Here is an 18,444-nt window from a genome sequence, read left to right as displayed (position 1 = left end):
GCCGTGGACACACGGCGGGGCGGTCAAGAGTCGAGTTTCTTGCAAGATTGCCTGGTGCTGCAGGCAAGCGTCGCGAAGAGCCGTCCCGGTGGCTCCCCTGCCTCCCCCTAGCGGGGATGGAGCCGGCGGAGCTCCGCCCGGAGCGGGCAACCGCCACCCAGCCGGACCCGGAAAGAAGTTGTGGTGGTGGCGGGGGTCCGGCGCTCACTACCTCTGGGTCGGCTCCTAACTGAGCACCTACCTACTACGTGCCGAGCGCAGTGCCGGGTGCTGGGGATGCGGCAGAGAATATGGCCCTGCCTTCAGGGAGCTTCCATCTGGGGGTCGGGGTGGGGGGCTAATGTGAATACGAACTATTTTACGTTTTACACAGAAAAGTTAGATAAAGCCTTTTTAAGAACCCAGTGAATGTGCAGGAAGAGCTAGAAAGCGCCATGAGGAAGAATGTTATTGTAACGGACCAAACCCACCTCCTGGAGTCTTCTAGAAGGAAGGAGAAAGGGGAACCCGGAAGAAGAGGTGCTGGAGGCGAGAAAGGAGAGGCAGGCCAGGCAGCTCATGACGAGCTGGGCAGATAGTTCGTCTTTTATTTTAAGAGCAGTGGGACGCTTTAAGGCAAGGAGAACACAAAAGGATGCTTCTGGCTGCCGCAGGGAGGGTGCAAGAGGAAGCAGGACTCTGTTAGGAGGATATGGCAGTGGTCCAGGCAGGGTGAGGATGCTTTGGGCCGGGGCAGCGGGCAGGGCTGGATTTCAGGTCTCATTCCTCCTCACCCCCAGCAGGGTGCCCTTGTGCAGTGAACAACTGCCCAGCTCTGGGCAGAGGCCCAGCAACCTGGGCCAGCACCGCAAAGACTTTGCTAACACCCAGCCCCGCAGGGAAGAGGAGGGGTAGGCCGGAGAGAGAAGCCCCGGACCCTGTCCGCCCCAGGGCCCAGAGCTTCCCAGTGCAGCCCACCACGCCTAGCGGAGCGGCTCTCAGGATTGGAAAGGGGCGGGGGCACCACTCTGAACCGGAATGATCTGGTTTAGAGCGGCTGGCTTTTCGTCCTCCCTCTCTTTCCGCGACAGGCTGGGTTTTGCCGCAGTCCCTGACCAAGGTAAACAGAGAGGAGGGAGGAGGGAAGAATGCTCTGTTTCCATGGCAACCCAGAGGGCAGTCGATATGGCGGTGTGTGAGTGTGGTTTCAGGAGGAAGAAAAGGCTCATTAGAAAAGCAACAGGGAGTAAGGCCGCTCCCCACGCACACGGTGTGGGGTTGTTCTGGAACATGATGTGGGCCTAGAGGAGGGGAGGGGAGGAGACAGGAGTCAGGCACTCGCGGTGGAGTGGCAGATGAGCCAGAGGGCTGGGGACACACCAAAGTGCTATTGTGACATCTATCGACCTGTCACTCATCCTCACACCCAGGAAGCAAAAAACAGAGATGCCAGAGCTCTCAGAGCCTCCCCAGACTCACACCTGGCTGTCCCTTTCCAGAAAATTTTTTCGTGGAGCAGCTCAGCGGAGGGGCAGTTACAGATTAGATCCAGAGCCCCAGGCCCAAAGACAGGGTTTGTCTGAAACAAACAACTGCGGGTGAGCTAGGGGACACCCCTGTCCCTTCTGTGCTCCCCTCAGGGGCCTTCTGGGCTCTTCCTGTACCTCCTTTAGACCCCTGGAAGGCTGACACCTCAATGTGGCATGATGACTATGGAAAAGTCATCCTTTTGCTGAAGTGGGGAGTGTGATGAAATAGACTAACTTCCACACAGGATTTTGGGTGTAGGGTCACAGAGGAGTGTCCCCCTCAGTCCTCCAGAGGACAAGGACTGTCTCTTTTTCACCGTGCCACTCTCCAGCTGCTGACTGGAGCCCTCTTTCGCACTGCGGTCTTCCCTCAGGAGCAACATGAGGGCATCATTGACCGCTTCTGGTTTCAAGGCTTCACGTTAGATTGATCAGAAACTTGTTCCACCAGAGGAATCGGCCCAGCAGCTCCTGGGAAGGGCCTTTCTCTCATTTATCTCACCTGTGTGCGCAGGGACGGGAGAAAATCTGGAACAGAGGGAGCTTGTAGGCGGTAAGCTTCCTGTCCCAGCGAAGCAGAAGGAACCTGCTCAGAGGAGAAGCAGCTGCAGTGACACTACAGGGGAAGCTGGAGGGAGGTGCCCTCTAACCTTAGTTTCCCCAGGCCATGTAGAGAATCCTGGCAGTGGGGCTTCAGAGCCCAGGAAATGCTCACCCACATGTTCTCCAGCCCACACCCTTCTCTTAGCCTGGGCCCTCAGGCTGTGGTCTGCCTGGGGGATAGACACCTTCAGGACAGAACTGGGGTACAAGGGAACGCCAGGGGAGCACAGAAACAAGGCACAGAGATGTTCTCTTCCCTTGCAGAGCACCCAGAAGTGTCAAGTTTACTCAGCTCTTTCCATGGCCCGTGGATTCCAAACTTCTTTGACCTCAACTCCCGCCACCCTCTTCCAGCCACAGCACCTCCTCGCTGTTCCTTGACCAGTCAGTCATGCGCCTGTGTCAGGGCCTTGGCACTGGCTGTTCCCTCTGCCTGGAAGGCTCTTCCTCCAGCATCCACAGGGCTCAATCTCTCACCTCCTTCTGTTCTTTATTCAAATGTCATCTTCTCCATGAGGCAGAGCCACGGATAGAGTGAGGTGAGTGAGGCAACTCAGCCTTCCCTGACCCCTCTATTTACAATTGCAGACTGCCACCCCCACTAGGAGTCCCTATCCTCTTCCCAAAGCATGGAACACCATCTCATTTAGTATTTATCCTATTTATTGTCCAACTTCTCTATTAGAATGGAAGTATCATGAGGGCAGGAATCATCTCTGCCATGTTCTTGTTCTGTTTTCCCCCAGATCCTAGAACAGAGCCTGACACACAGTAGGTTGCTCAATATACACTGCTGAACGGATGGATGGATGGATGGGTGGAGGCGTGGAGGGATAGATGGATGGATGGGCTGGTGGATGGATAAATGAGGCCACGGGTTCAATAGGTTTTGTCTTTCACCTGTTCTCAAAACAAGTAAAAGGTGTTCTGCATGCAGCCTAAGAAGATGCTGGCAAAGTGACCTAACACTCTCTTGGTAAGGCACACGTGGGATGCACAGGACTTACTATTAAAGAGAAAAAGAAAGAAAACTAGCTTTTAAAAAAAAGAATGAAAAAAAAAAAGAATGAAGATGGACTCTGCTATTTCTACCAGACCTGGTAGCCTCTGCAGGCTTTAAGATTCGTTCTGTAGGACAGTGATGATAGCATGGGTAGAGCCTGAGACTGGAGTCCAGGAGCCTGCCCACTGGGTGGAGTAAAGTGTAGTGGAGGGCAATAGCCAAGGTGTGCTCCCTGCCCCTACCCCATGCCAAGGACTTTTGGGGATTGCTCAGGGTGGGGAGCCATGAAGCAGCTCTCTGTGGGCTTTGAGCCCTAATGGGACACGCTGGGAGGTCTCTACCACCAAGAGACTCAGTGGGTGCACTGAGAGAAGATGCAGGAAAGGCGGTGGAAGGGGTGGGGGGAGGGACCACTCAGGACCACACTAGTTCTTCTCTCAGGCAGGGAGCCCTGACACCTGCAACTGCAGGCTCCGCATGCCTCTCTGCTTCATAAGGCTACCACTGTACCGCTCACTGACGCAAAGTCCCCTGTAGCTAACTGGCAACAGCAGGTTCTAACAATGTCAGTCAAACCCCACTTGCAGTGTGAGTCACCTTCAATTTCCTGCTGCCTGCCTCTTTCCTGATTGACCTGATAAATTCAGGACAGCTCTTATTGCTTTTGGCAAAAAAAAAAACCCCTGCCATTAAGATTTACAGAGCCAAAATCTGGTACAATGTAATCTTCAGAGTACTTTGCACAGTGAGTTTCAGAAGATGAGAAGTTAGCATTTCAGAGGTAATTTCATAAAAAGGATGATCAGATTAATCACTGTCAATTTAATAATGGTGTCTAAAATAATTAATTAGCTTTCTTGGAGTCAGCAGTGCGAAAAGGGACCCTAAAAGGTACAAAAATGACTTGTGTCAGACAGTAAGTATGTTTTGGGCACCAGATCTTGAGAAAATTCTCGCTGGTGGAATGTCTGGCATGAGTTCTGTGGCACAGAGACAAATAAGAAAAGCTCTGGGAGTGCCCAGGTCTCCCTGAGACCCTTTGGATGTGACTGGTGGAGACTTGTCTGCACCTGCTGAGTGCCTGCTGACCTGCCACGCGTTGAACTGTCCTGTGACACCTGGAAAATGTGTCTAGCCACGCTGCGGGTTGACAGGCTGCTCTGATGGGAGAGCCAGGGGTGAGTTGTAGTCCGTTTGTGAAATTACCTGTGAGACTCCGAAATGGAATAAGATCAACTCGGCCGTGGCTGGTTATAAACAATCTGAATGGTTCCGTAGCAACGTAGCACTCAATCAGCTGCCACATGCTGGGGCAAGGCTATGTCCCCAGCAGGCATTACGGGTTGCACTGTGTTCCTGAAAAAAAGATATGTTGCAGTCCTAACCTCTAGTACCTCAGAAGGTGACCTTATTCAGAGATAGGGCCTTTACAGAGGTAAATTAAAATGAGGTCATTAGGATGGGTCCTACCTAACCCAATATGACTGGTGTGCTTATAAAAAGGGGAAATTCGAACACACACACGGACACACAGAGAACAGCGTGTGAACCTGAACGCAGAAATCAGGGCGATACATCTGCAAGCTAAGGAACACCAAAGATTGCCAGCCAACCACCAGAGCTAGGAGAGAGGCATGGAACCCAGTCAACACCCTGATCTCGAATGTTTAGCCTCCAGAGCTGTGTGACAATATATTTCTGTTGTTTAAGCCACGTGGTTTGAGGTACATTGTTATGACTGACCTATGAAACTATTTCTGTGGGGCATCATGGAGACTTGGGTGTTACTGTTCTTAATGATCCTGTACTTTTTGTTTTTTACAAGATAGTCTTTTTTAGAGCAGTTTAAGGTTCATAGCAAAATTGAGAGGCAGGCAGACAGCGTTTCCATGTACCCCCGGCTCCCACACAGGCACAGCTTCCCACTGTCAGCGTCCCCCACCAGAGGGGTACATCTGTTGCAATGGATGACACATCATAAGCAGGCAGAGTCTACTCTTCCTTAGGGTTCACACTTTGGACAAATGTTTAATGACCTGTATCTACCATTATGGTATCATACAGAAGAATTTCACTGTCCTAAAAATCCTCTGTGCTTTGCCTTTTCATCTCTCCTCCCCTCGACTCCTGGCAACCACTCATCTTTTTACTGTCTACCTGGTTTTGCCTTTTCCAGAATGTCATAGTTGGGATCATGCAGTATGTGGCCTTTTCGGATTGGCTTCTTTCACTTAGTTTCCTCCACGTCTTTTCATGGTTTGACAGTTCATTTCTTTTAAGTGCTGAATAATATTCCACTGTCTGGATATACTACAGTTTATCTATTTCTAATTTTTTTCTTAAAAAAAAACCCTTTTTTTAACACCAGCTCAGGGCTGAGTAGTAGATATAAGACAAATCTGAGTAGTAGGTATGAATATTCTCTATACTTTTGCTTAAAGGATTAAAAAAAAAGACTCAGCTTCTCTTTACTGAGGTTGGTGGCTCTGAGCCTGGGGCCGTGTGACTTCTGTCTGGGGAGACCCTGCCCCAGGACAAGGCAGCGAGCGGGTGGGCTCTGATGCCCTGTGAGCACCTGCACTCAGCTGGCCAGGCCGGGAGGTTTAGTTAACATGAGCTTTAAACAATACATAGCTTTGAGTCTCAGTGATTCTATTTAGAATGTGATCTTCTGGACCTTGCTTTCCTCCTCTCTAAAATGAGAAAAACTGCCCTCAGAAGGTTGTGAGGATCAAGCACGAGAAGAAAAACAGAGTGACCTGTAAAGTGCCAGAATGTCAGTAGGTGTCTGATTCGATACTTACTGGGTGATTGATGTCACACTTTACAGCCTGGGAGAAGCTCTGGTCCCAGCCTTGGGATCCACACCAGCCACCCAGGTGCCACCCACCAGCCCCTATTCCCACCTCAAGCCCTTGCTGACCTCACGAGGATCTCTCTCCAGGGTTTGCTTCTCATGCTTCAGGAAGTGAGCTCTTCTTCACCACCACTTCTTCCCACCATGGTCTGGCCACCCTAACCTTTGTAGCCCAGGGTGCTCCCTGGGAGGATGACGGACGGCCAATTCCTCCAGAAAGGGCACCCGTGGCCAAGACGCCGATGACCTCTGGGGCCTGCCTGTGGTGTCCTACCTGCCAAATGAGTAATACATGGTCTGGATATACTACAGGGGGGCAAAGCTTCCACAGGTTGTGGAAAGGAGTCTGAGGGGCAGCGAGGTGAGAGGGGGAGCTGGCCAAGTGGCTCAGGGCTGCAGTGTGTCCTTCAGTGGGGCGATTTACCCCGAACGGCCTCATCTGCTACAGCCCTTTTGGGGAAGAAGAGCCCAGCCCCTTCCTCACGGTGGCACTTCAGAGAGCAGAGCCCGAGCCTCAGCCCCAGTTTTCAATCCTGCCTCCTGAGGAGTCTTCCTGCTCTCTTAGCCTCTTTTTCCCAGGGACACATCAGGTGGGGCTAGTCAGCCATTGCCAGAGGGGTGTGTGTGGGAATTTAGGGGCTGCCTCCCAGTCTAGAAACTCAGGCTTCCTCTCATTGTCTCCTCGAAAAAGGGAAGGTCAGCATGAACCGCCAATACTCCTCCCTCCTCCCCCCTCGACGGTCACCACTGGGCAGTTTGCTTGCTCTGGCTTTCCTTCCCAGATTGAGGTGTAAGTTCCCCCGGTGAGAGCAGGATGGCCTTGGGAAGAGGACTGGGAAATCCTAGACTTGGACTTGAGGGAAGAATTCCACACCTTTTCTTGTCTCTTCAACCAGTGTCATTTATTTCCTGCTTTTTAAGTCTTTTCCACATTTCTTCCCTGGGAGCTTTCTGTGGTGCTGTTAACCCTTCCCGAAGATCCCGTGTTGGAACTGTGGACCTGGAATAGGGCACAGAGGAGGGCTGGGTTGGGGTGAAAGCAGTGGGATGCAAGAAGCAGATGATACTTTAGATGTAAGCTGTTTCCGGGCACAGCTTTTCTTAATTTGGGTAAACTTGGATCCTAAAGTGTTGTAATCACTCACTCTTCCCCCGGAGGGAAGTCAAGCCCAGATGGTGCGATCCATTTCCCATGCACTCTGGCAAGGTCACTGGAAGGGCCAGCTGGCAGCTTTCTTGTTATTGTAGAGTTATTTTATCCTTTAACGTTCTACTGATTAAAGTCCTTAAATCTCAAGAGGCCAGATGGAAGCCAAGTAATATTGCCCTTTTGGTTTCCTTTTAATGAGATCAGGACTGGGAGAGGACTGGGATAGGACAGAAATGGAGAAGCCGTCTGCTGGGTGCCCTGGGGCTCGTTGCCCAGAGGGCTTGGTGAGCCGTGAATTACTTTCATCTTCTTCCCTATAGGGAGTGTTGTCAGTCTCTATTTTCCAGAAAACTCTCATAATAGTTTCTGTAGGACTTTGCGCTTCACAGGCTTCAATTAAAATTTGACTCAGCCTGGGGAGTGGGAGGCTAAGAGGCCTGTCAAGACACTTGACCCTGAAAGCCCGGAATTCCTCCTGCTCCACCCCCGGGCTGCTTGGCATATAATCGTGGAGGGGGGCATTGAGGATGTGCTGCGCCCTCCCCCAGATCCTGCTGCCTGGGGACTAATGGTGGGGTGCAGCTTCAGGTCCTGCTCCCCGCAGAAGAGCTTGAAGCAGCCCACCAGCAGCGGGGCACTCCCAGTCCTGCTGGGCTGGAAGGGCCCGAGCCCACCCAACCCAGCTCTCAATCGAGAGGATGCTGGTTAAGGACAGCCACCTGCTGCGCTGTCCCAGCTGCACCCATATCTGCTCTATGTCTGCCAAGAGTTGCCTCATCCCCACGTTCATCTAATGAAGCGGGTGGGGGAGGGCCGGCCAGGCCAGGGTGCTGAGGAGGCAGCTGCAGGGAAGAGGGCTTTGCAGCGAGGTGCCTGCCAAACCCCAGTAACTCCCACCGGCCTCTTAGAGTCTCTCCTACCCTCTCTACATTGTCACCATTTTATTTTACAAACGGTTTTTAGCACCAGCTGTGTACAGAACCCCACATTAGACCCCAGGGAGCAAAAAGGAAACAAAAGAAACAGAAACGCCTCTGCTTTCAAGGATATTTTAATTTAGGTCAAGAAACACAAATCTACCCACCAAAGGGCCTGAGAACAAAACCAAACCACGGGCAGTGCATACTTACGAAACCAGGAGGTTTCAAAAGATGGGGCGAGAGGGCAAGTCGGAAGGACTTTTTAAAAAGTTGAAGAACGCTTGTGCGCAGGGAATGACTGCGACCCAGGGAGATGTTTGCTACCATGCTAAGGATGGGCCACACCTGCCAGCGCCCCGCAGGCGTGGACGAAACCTGCGCACCAGCGCCGCCTGCAGGCTGGGGTTCTGCGCCCCCTCCTGGCCGGATCAGCGGCTTTTAGGCTTGAGGGGCCTGAAGGATTATTTGAGGATTGGTGAAAAAGTGCAGATTATGAGGCCTCAACCCTAGAGGTTCTGCTTCAGTAAATTGGGGGTCCGCTGTAGGATCCACTGTGAACCACACTTTGAGAATCACTCTTTTAGGAGCTCAGACCGAGGCCCTTCCCTGTAACAGCCTCTGGAAGGAAACATTAAAGGCCTGTCCTCTGTTCAAGCCTCCTCTGCACGCAGCGCCTTCACCCCCAGTGCTGTGCCCCCCCTGCACACAAGCCACACACACCACATCACAGACAAGTCACACACCACACCACACACACCCACATACACCACACACACCCACACGCACCACACACACCACACACACCCACATACACCACACACACCCACACACACCACACACACCCACATACACCACACACACACCCACACACACCACACAAAATACACACCACACACACCCACATACACCACACAAAATACACACCTCACACACCCACATACACCACACACACACACCCACACCACACAAAATACACACCACACACCCACATACACCACACACACACCACACAAAATACACCACACACACCCACACACATCACACAAAATACACACCACACACACCAACATACACCACACAAAATACACAGCACACACACATACACCACACCCACATACACCACACAAAATACACACCTCACACACCCACAGACACCACACACACCCACATACACCACACAAAATACCACACACACGCACGCACACCGGAAGATATACCAGGGGCCATTCACCCCTGTCCCGCGCCTCTAATCTGTGACGCGCCTCTAACCTGTGACGCGAGGTACGGTGAGTTGGCCGCCCACGCGGTGACGCAGGGAGGCGGCAGGACGAGAGAAAATGCGTCACCGCCTCACCGGGCTTCGAGGTGGGGCGAAGGTCCCGGCTATTGTTCCCTCCCCAGCTCTGCCGTGAGAGAGCCTCTTACCTCAGCGCCGAGACGTATTGGTCTCATTTTGCAGACGGAGAAGATGGAGGCCGGGAAGGAAAGTGATCGGAAGGCGAAAGCAGCGAGGCCCTGAGCCTCTGAAGCGTCCATACCTCCGCGGAGGTACGGGAGGAGGGAGAGGACATTGACGGCCTTGTGCGGGGGTCGGGCAGGGGACAGAGGCCGGCAAGCCTGGGCCTCGCCCGGCCCAGGGCCGGAGCCGAGCGGCCTCCCCCTCCTGGACGCCTGTCCGCGCCACCCCCCAGCTAGGGCAGAGAAGCTTCTGGCAGGAGAGGGGCAAGCATCAGTGACCAGCACAGGGTGTGAAAAACTCCCTCGTCCTCGGGAGCCATTGGCACAGCTGTGGGAAGGCTAACATCTGGCGCGTGGCCGCCGGGTGACCTCCTGGATCCAGGGAGGAGCTGGTGCTTGAATAACTCCAGGGCCCGAGAGGGGGAGAGGCCGCTGCCGACCTTCCCCCTCCCCCTGCCCGGGCCGGGCGGCAGTGACGGCCCGAGTGGAGGGCAGAATGCAGGGACAGAAGTTCCCCGGGCCCCAGCTCGAGCTGGGCCTCCCGCAGCCGCAGAAGGGCGGCGCCGGCCTGCTTTTCTGAACAGTCCCTCCCGCGGGCTCGCGGTCATCCCCGGCCTCGGCCCTCCGTCCCGCCTCCCACCGCCACAGCGCTGACGAGCCACCGAGAAGCAGAGCTCAGGGAAGAGGTGCCAACGAGGTGCCACGAGGGGGAGGGACAGCGCGGGGCCGTCGGCTCTGAGAAGGGTCTTCTAGAAACGGCCGCAGGGTGTGCATCTTCCGGGGATGCGGGGACCCAGGAGCCTGAGGCACGAGGGCCCGGCGGCGCGGGGAGCTGCGCACAGCTCTCCAGCCTACGGCGGGGGAGGAGAAACAGTCGGGTTTCTTTTGCCCATAACTCCCCAGGGCGCCAGAAAACTAGTGGGCAGCAGCCTAGGAGTCCTGGAGAGGAAGGGACAGCCCGCGGCGGTGTGGCCGTGACCGCCCGCGCCTCAGGGCCCTTTCCTTCCCTGCGGGGCCCCGGTTCTGTCCTCCGGGCGAGAGCGGTGCTGGGAGGGAGACTGGGGGGCCTTCTGCTTCCCTCCGGCGCTTCAGAAACCCCAAGTCCTCCGTGTGTGGTGGGAGAGGGGGAGGGGACGGGGGGAGGGCTGGAGGGCACGGGGCGGTGGGGACGTCAGGCCTGCTCGCCGGGAAGGTATCTGAGGCCAGCGAGGCCCAGAGGCAGAGATGCCCGCAAACTCTGGATTCCAGCCGGGAGCAGGCGGCCATCAGACCCCAGGCTCCCGACCCCACCTCCTGAGGCCCCCGCAGGAAGCCTGGCACCTTTCCTGGTGACGGCTGTGCCACCTGCCACCACGTCTGCACCCAGGAGAGCCTGCAGCCCGCGCTCGCGCGCTGCCCTGGGGACTGGATGCGACTCACTCCTTGCTTGCTAATCACTCCCTTCTCCTCTGCCTCGCGTCTCGCACAGCCTTCCCTCCCCTGGGGAAAAGCGTGCCCATCTGACACCTCGCCTGCCTGCTCCCGGTGACGCACTCACCTGTCCTTGCCGCTGCCCCTGCTCTGTGCAAGCCCCACACCGCACTCCCCGGCCTGCTGCCTCCTGCTCCAACCTCCGCCAGGATGACTGTGTGCCCATCCCTCACTCCAGCAAGTGTCCCTCATGGTGAGCCTCAGGCATCTGGCAGGCAGGCTGTGTCCAGCAGCCGTCCTGTAACCTGTCTGCCCACCTGCACACAGAGGGGCACAGACCCGTAGCCTGGAGGCATCGGACGAGGGAGCATCAGAGCGCAGTGGCCAAGCTCTTTCTTCTCAGGCCACCACTCAGCCTTTCCGTGACCAGTGGCACCTCCCCCAAAGGGAGCCAAGAAAAGGGTGACTTCTGGTTTTGTCTCTTCTTTGACTAGAGGCCCAAAGAAGAGTCTAGACAGAGTAAGCAATGGGAGGCCCCAAGACTGTCCAGGATGACTGTGACCTGACATCACGGAGCCTGTCTGATGGGGAAAATGACCCCCTCCTGCAGTGCAGCCAGGGCTCCCAGGGGGCACAGTGTAGGGGCCAGACTTCTAGAGTGGGCTCTGGTACCAGCCCCAAGCCAGACCGTGGGCACTCACAGGCCCACTCTGGGCTTCCAGGTCTTCTGTAAAATGAGACAGTCCAGCTGTTTGATCCCCAAGACCACTTCTATGTTTTCTGAGCCATGACGAGGAAAAAAAAAGATCACACCTAGAAGCTGAAGCAGGCTGAAAAGCCAACATTACTTGCCTGTGGGTTTCACGGTATGTAACAGCTCCTTTCTTTCTTTCTTTTTTTTTTTTTTTTTAAGGCTAAATACAGAAAGGGCTTCCCAGGCCTGTGAGCTGGGTAGTCATACAGAACCCCACGGTTAGAAGGGCCCTGTGTTGGGTTTAATGCTCTGCTGTGGCTGCCTTAAAAGCCTTGATAATTTTTGCACAAGGGCCCCACACCTTCATTTTGCACTGGGTCCTGCAGATGTGAAGCTGGTGCCGGCCACAGGTACTTAGGATGTTGGTCAAGGAGAAGCAGCATGGACATGTCTGCAGTGTTTTGCTCTATAGAATTTTGGCATCTGGAATACAGAAATGTTGAACATTTCCTCATTTTCAGTGCCTGGGGAAGGGGGAGAAGGTGAGCCAATTATGGAAGCACTTGGCGAAAGTTAAATTGTTCAAGGGGACTAGGAGTCCTATGTGCACAGTTACTGCTCTTGGAGTCAAGCACATCCAGGGCTCTGTGGATTGATTCAGACATGTCCTGCAGGGAAATACTACTGCTGTTGCCTAATATCCATTGTCTGCTTCTTCTGTAGTACTAGGGTTATTAGCTGGCCATGGCCCAGAAAACAACTTTTCCCAGGTTCCTTTGCAGCTAGATGTGTCCTTGTGATTAATTGCTGGCCAGTGGGATGTACCTGGAAGTGTCTGCCACCACCCCATTGGTGTGTGCCCTTTCTTCTGAGTTGTATTTTTGATCTATAACATAGCAGAAGAGTTTTAAACCTTCAGACTAGGATCTGATGGAGTCAGAAAAACATATGCTATTGTTATCATTTCACAGTAGAGATTTATTTAAGAGTGAATTGACACATAGGTACCCTTTAATGTTTAGTTCTTCAAACAGGAAGATGAGGCTAGCATCCCATCTCTAAAGGGGATGCTGGTGAGAGGAGCAGGTAATAAGTAAAATCTCAGGCATGGGCAATGAAGAAGAACTGAGCAGGTGGGGTATGGGGGATGGTGAGTGACAGGGGTGCCATTTTAAGGGTAGCATGAAAGGGTCCGAGGAGGTGATGTTTGAGCAGAGAGCTTGGTGAAGACAGGAAGGACCTGTTACAGATAGCTGGGGGAAGAACATTCAGGGAAGAGGGATACAGTCAAATTGTTTTGCCAAAAGTGAGGATCTCTTACGATTCAGACTTTTATTTCCAACTATCTGTTGTCATCTCCATCTGGTTGTCCCAACAGCAGCTCAAACCTAACGTGTTTAAAATTTCTCTTCTGCTCCAAACCAGTTCCTCTTCCTCTATTTCTGTTAGTGCCACTATCTTCATATCATAATGACCTAGACTGAAACATTGGAGTCGTGTGCACCAAATTACCAAGTTATGACCATTTTTCTTCTACAAATGCTCTCCAGTCTTTTCTGCCACCTCTGGAGTCCAGGCCCTGGATTACTGCAGCAACCTTCTCACAGGTCTCCGTGCCTGCAGCTGCTCCAGCTTCTGTCCGTCTTCAGGACTGTGGTCGGTCATCTTCCTTAAGCACTGCTTTGACTTCCTCTGCTCAAAAAGCTTCAGAGTCTCTACAAATAAAGTCTACAATCCTTAGCCCAGTAACTAAGGTCCACCTTTCCTTCTGGTCCCATCTTCCCATGCTCTTCTAAGTACATATTGGTTTGGATTCTTTGCAGTTTTCCGAAGACAGCTCCTCCTCTTCTGTCTTCATGTTGATTCCTGCTGCTTCCTCCTCCTACTGAAATTTGATTGCCACCTCTCCCATGAAGTCTCTCCTCAGCTTCTTGCTCAGCAGAGTTTTTTGTTTTTTGTTTTTAACATCTTTATTGGAGTATAATTGCTCTACAGTGGTGTATTAGTTTCTGCTTTATAACAAAGTAAATCAGCTATACATATACATATATCCCCATATCTCCTCCCTCTTGTGTCTCCCTCCTACCCTCCCTATCCCACCCCTCTAGGTGGTCACAAAGCACCGAGCTGATCTCCCTGTGCTATGTGGCTGCTTCCCACTAGCTATCTATTTTACATTTGGCTGTCTATTTTACATTTATATATAAGTCCACGCCACTCTCTCACTTCATCCCAGCTTACCCTTCCCCCTCCCCGTGTCCTCAAGTCCATTCTCTACGTCTCAGCAGAGCTTTCTATCCTTTAACCTATAAAATCCTATTTGCATCACTTTTCTTTCTGGACCTTTTCAACTGTAAAAGGAATACAGCATTGAGAAAAGAGTTGAAAATGGAAAAACAATCCATATTCCTATTTCAACAAGTGAGTTCACATTTGATAGTTTTTCTAGTCCTTGGCGATCTTCATGCATATTTTTACATAACTGTAATCATAGTAGACATACAACTTTGATTTGTTTTTACTTCCAGCCAACATTTCCCCCATCTTTCCACAGTCTTTTCAAAGTTGTAGGAGTTTTAAAAAAAGGTCAAAATAAGTCTATAAGTGTCTCATTCAAGGATGTATCTCACAGAGTTGATGTACTGTAATTTATTAGACCATCTATCACTGAACATTTGATGGGTTTTGTTATAGTCTAGCTATTATAGAGTAGAAGTTATTTGAGAGAAAAAAGAATATCTTAAGCCTTCTCTGTATTCCTAGCACCTAGCAAACACTTCAATCAATATTTATTGGATGGATGGATACATAAATGAACAAATGCACGTAATGAACATCCTTAGACATAACGTTTTTCCTGATGAATATTTTCCTAGCCAAAGAGTATTAAAAGAGCATTAATATTTTATATAAAATATTAATATTTTAATATAAAAATTAGCATTTTGGTGGGCTTTGCACATTGTGGCAGATTGTATTTTTCAAAAATGGCCACATCAATATATGTCCCATCCCACGTGCTGTGATGTGGGACATCCCTCCATTGAGAGGTGGGGTCTATGTTCTCTCCCTTTGAAACTGGTCAATTCTTTTTTTTTTTAAATTTTGTTTATTTATTTATTTATCTATGTATTTATTTATTTATGGCTCCGTTGGGTCTTCGTTGCTGTGCTTGGGCTTTCTCTAGTTGCAGCAAGCGGGGGCTACTCTTCGTTGCGGTGCGCAGGCTTCTCATTGCGCGGGCTTCTCGTTGTGGAGCACAGGCTCTAGGTGCGTGGGCTTCAGTAGTTGTGGCACGTGGGCTTCAGTAGTTGTGGCTCACGAGCTCTAGAGCGCAGGCTCAGTAGTTGCGGCGCACGGGCTTAGTTGCTCCGCGGCGTGTGGGATCTTCCCAGACCAGGGATCGAACCCGTGTCCCCTGCATTGGCAGGCGGATTCTTAACCACTGTGCCATCAGGGAAGCCCCTGGTCAATTCTTTGTAGCTGTCTTGATCAACAGAATGCAGTGGAAGAAACATGGAACTTTCAAGCCCAGGTTATAAAAGGTAATATACTCTGTCTCCACCTCCCCCTCTTTCTCAAGATACTTGCCCTTGAAATTCAGCCACTATATTATGAGGAAGCCCAGGCCACATGTGGAGGCCAAATGTGGGCCTTCTGCCCACATTCCCAGTTAGGTCCCCAGTCAATAGCCAGCATCAACCACTAGACATGGGAATGAACAGCCTTAAAATTATTCAGTCGTTCAGCCCCACACATTGTGGAGCAGAGAGAAGCCATCCCCATTGTACCCTATCTGAATTCCTGACCCATGGAGAGAGATACTAAATGATTATTGTTTTGGGGGCAACTTGTGCAGCAGGAGTGACTGAAACACACACGTAGTCAGTCCCATGTTGTGTTCCGAAAGGGTTGTACCAATTTGCACTGCCATCGGCAGTGGAGGACTATGGCAGATTCACCACAACCTCATGAGCCCTGGAGTGTGGCCTCTTCGTGGGCATTTACCCCAAAGTCTTCAAATCTCATCTCTGCTTCTCAACTGTAAGCTCCTTGAGGGGATACATCACTGCATTTTTGTTCACAGTTCTTAGCTGTCACTTGGTAAATGCTTGTGCATTTGTACATTTGTTAAAAGTGTACATAACTAGGGTATACATTGTCCTGGCCAGGAAGTACAGACTCTGACCGTGTAGTAGATTGAAGCTATCTTGGTTTCCTCATCAGAGAAAGCAGATTTCAGAGAAGCAGCTCAGAAAACACACCCTCTAGTCCGATTATACATAAACTTGGAAGAAACTGTACGGTGTGTTGGGAAACAGGATAATGGTATCCTATAACTGGATCAGAGTGTTCCCAGCCCTCATACCTTGCATCCACCCCCAATACAGCTCCAGCTGTGAGAGATTGCAAGATGCCTCCAATTTTGCATTCTACCGAGAAACTACTGGCAGATACGTTATCTAGATGGGTTTTCTCCCCCAGCCATGTACACGCTCTTTACTATTGAATCAATTTTCATACAGCCCAACAAAGAGGAATGCATGGAAATGTAGAGCGGGCCCTCTGGCCTTTCCTTCTACAAGTTTAGATCCACTGCCAGTTGCCAGCTCCTTGCTTCTTTTCTTCTCTGCCACGCTTCCACTCACCGGCCAGAGAGCTCTCCATGGTCTTCAGCATGGAAAGCACACTCGTCGAAAATTACAGTCCAAAAAAAGAAAAGGATTGCTTTTCAAGTGAATTCTGTCTACTTAACCCAATTATTAATTTAACAAATATTTACTGAACACCTAATATGCACCTGCCCTCAAGGACCTTAAGGAAGCTGCAGTCTAATGGAAGCTCCATCATTTACAGGAGTTCTGTTCATCTGAGAGGCCTGCAGTTTTCCTTGGGTATTTGTTCTAGCATGGCCCTACTATTATACCTGCCAGGATAGGGTCAGGAGGGCAAGCCAGCCTGGGGGTGGTTGAGTGGAGAGGGGTATGTGTGGTGAAATAGAGTTGTGGGAGAAAGTAGTAACTTACTCAGAGAGATACAGTAGTTTAAATGAAAGATCATTTCTTTGGCTACACAGAAAAAATATGTGTTTTATTTAAGAGACACTGTATTCTAGGATATGGACTTTGCCTCTATGGGTTCTATCCAAGGCACTTGGTCTAAGTGGAGTCTAACCACCGCTTTAAGGTAGTTAACTCCAGGAATTTTCAAGATGGCATTAAAAAAACTTTAAAGAGTGCATGCAGAACATTTAACTGGAAGCAGAGCATTGTACTGAATTTATTCTTTTTTTTTTTTTTTTAAACCAAATTGCTTATTTTTTAGTGCAAAGTTTATTTATTTTTTTATAAATTTATTTATTTATTTTTGGCTGTGTTGGGTCCTCGTTTCTGTGCGAGGGCCCTCTCTAGTTGCGCCGAGTGGGGGCCACTCTTCATCGCGGAGCGCAGGCCTCTCACTATCGCGGCCTCTCTTGTTGCGGAGCATGGGCTCCAGACGCGCAGGCTCAGCAGCTGTGGCTCACGGGCCCAGTTGCTCCGGGCCTGTGGGATCTTCCCAGACCAGGGCTCGAACCCGTGTCCCCTGCATTGGCAGGCAGATTCTCAACCACTGCGCCACCAGGGAAGCCCCTTAATTTATTCTTAAGGGTGGTTAGCTAACTTGAGATGGAAGCCATATAACACCTTTTCAAACCACCAGGTTTTGGGGCTGATGGCTTTAGTTTAGACTTCATTCTGCCAAGTCTCACTTTCACGAGTTAGCAGGACTACTCGTCTGCTCCTCAGGCTGTCCAGTGGATGATACCCTCCCCATTAGGAACAAAAGGGGCCTTTCTTTGGAGTTGGAGCTCAGTAAGCTAATGCCTGTATTCTGGGCCAAAACTATCACAGAGTTGCCTGATTCCAGTCTACGTACCATGTGTTTGAGGAAGAATCATGCCTGGCTGCGGCTCCTGAAAAAACAAGTTTTGCCCCCAACAGAGCTGATCACCACCTTCTGACTTTCCTCCTATGGGATGCAGTTCATGAAAGCAGTCTGATTCAGGATTGTTATTTTTTTTCCTTCTAGTTTAGAAATGGGAAAGGAAGGAGACAGTGTTTTCTTGGTAGACCAGAAAGCCCAGCCTTCAAGATACAAGGGCGGTACTGTCTCTGATTGGGAAATGGCCAGGTCTGGGGTGGGGGAAGGAAAGAGGGAGCAAGAGGCAGATACAGCTGGGCTAGGACAGTTGGGGCGGCTGTGAGTGTGTCAAGGCATGAAGATCTGTATACATCTCAGCATGATCCAGGAATGACAGAGTTGCTTTACAATGCTAAAAAGGGTCATTTCCTAGTTTCATCCTAATGTTATTCTGAAAGACTTTTTAAAGCCATTTTATTCTTACCCAAAAGCACTGTCATCTGTTATTTTCATTCAGCTTCCAAATGATCTCTGAGGTATGAATAGTATCTTTTTTATACCCAGAAATCACAGTGTAAAATGTTAATTGCCCTGCCCCAGTAGTGACAGAGCTCAGTCCTCCAAAGTCTCAGCCCATTCAGGCCAGTGGCTCGTCTAGCCAGACTGACTGTGGAATATTCGTTTCGGGGGCATGAAAGGATTTAGTTATAGCTTTACATTTCATCCACAGCAGTGCCTGGGATTGTTTGCATGTGACTTTGCTAGGGAATATCTTTGGCGTCACTGTTGTCCTAGGTGGACAGAATTCTGGGCACCCATGAGGCTGTTCTTCATACCCATCGTGCTGTATTGGACTCTTCTCCCTAACTCCGACTGAGGTGCCACCCTCTGTAGAATCCATAACCTGTCCCCCAGGTCAGTGCAGCTCATTCAGTGTGGA

At 50.9% G+C, this 18,444-nt stretch overlaps 1 protein-coding gene across 2 annotated transcripts in view; it reads left to right on the top strand.

Annotated features, from left to right (window-relative positions):
- Positions 1-18,444, top strand: part of KLHDC10 (kelch domain containing 10) — a 138,309-nt gene that overhangs the window by 61,036 nt on the left and 58,829 nt on the right. Inside the window, exon 11 of one of the 2 annotated variants that reach the window (XM_059933396.1) lies at positions 2,376-2,616. The exons of the other annotated variant lie outside the window; for it this stretch is intronic. The gene's annotated coding sequence lies outside the window, so the exon portion shown is untranslated. Of the gene's footprint in view, positions 1-2,375; positions 2,617-18,444 lie in introns of those variants that run through there. 2 annotated transcript variants of the gene reach the window in all.

This window comes from Balaenoptera ricei, chromosome 9 (assembly GCF_028023285.1).
Source record: "Balaenoptera ricei isolate mBalRic1 chromosome 9, mBalRic1.hap2, whole genome shotgun sequence".
Classification (NCBI taxonomy): domain Eukaryota; kingdom Metazoa; phylum Chordata; class Mammalia; order Artiodactyla; family Balaenopteridae; genus Balaenoptera; species Balaenoptera ricei.
Note: the sequence above shows the minus strand (reverse complement) of the source record. Positions and strands in the feature narration are given on the sequence as shown.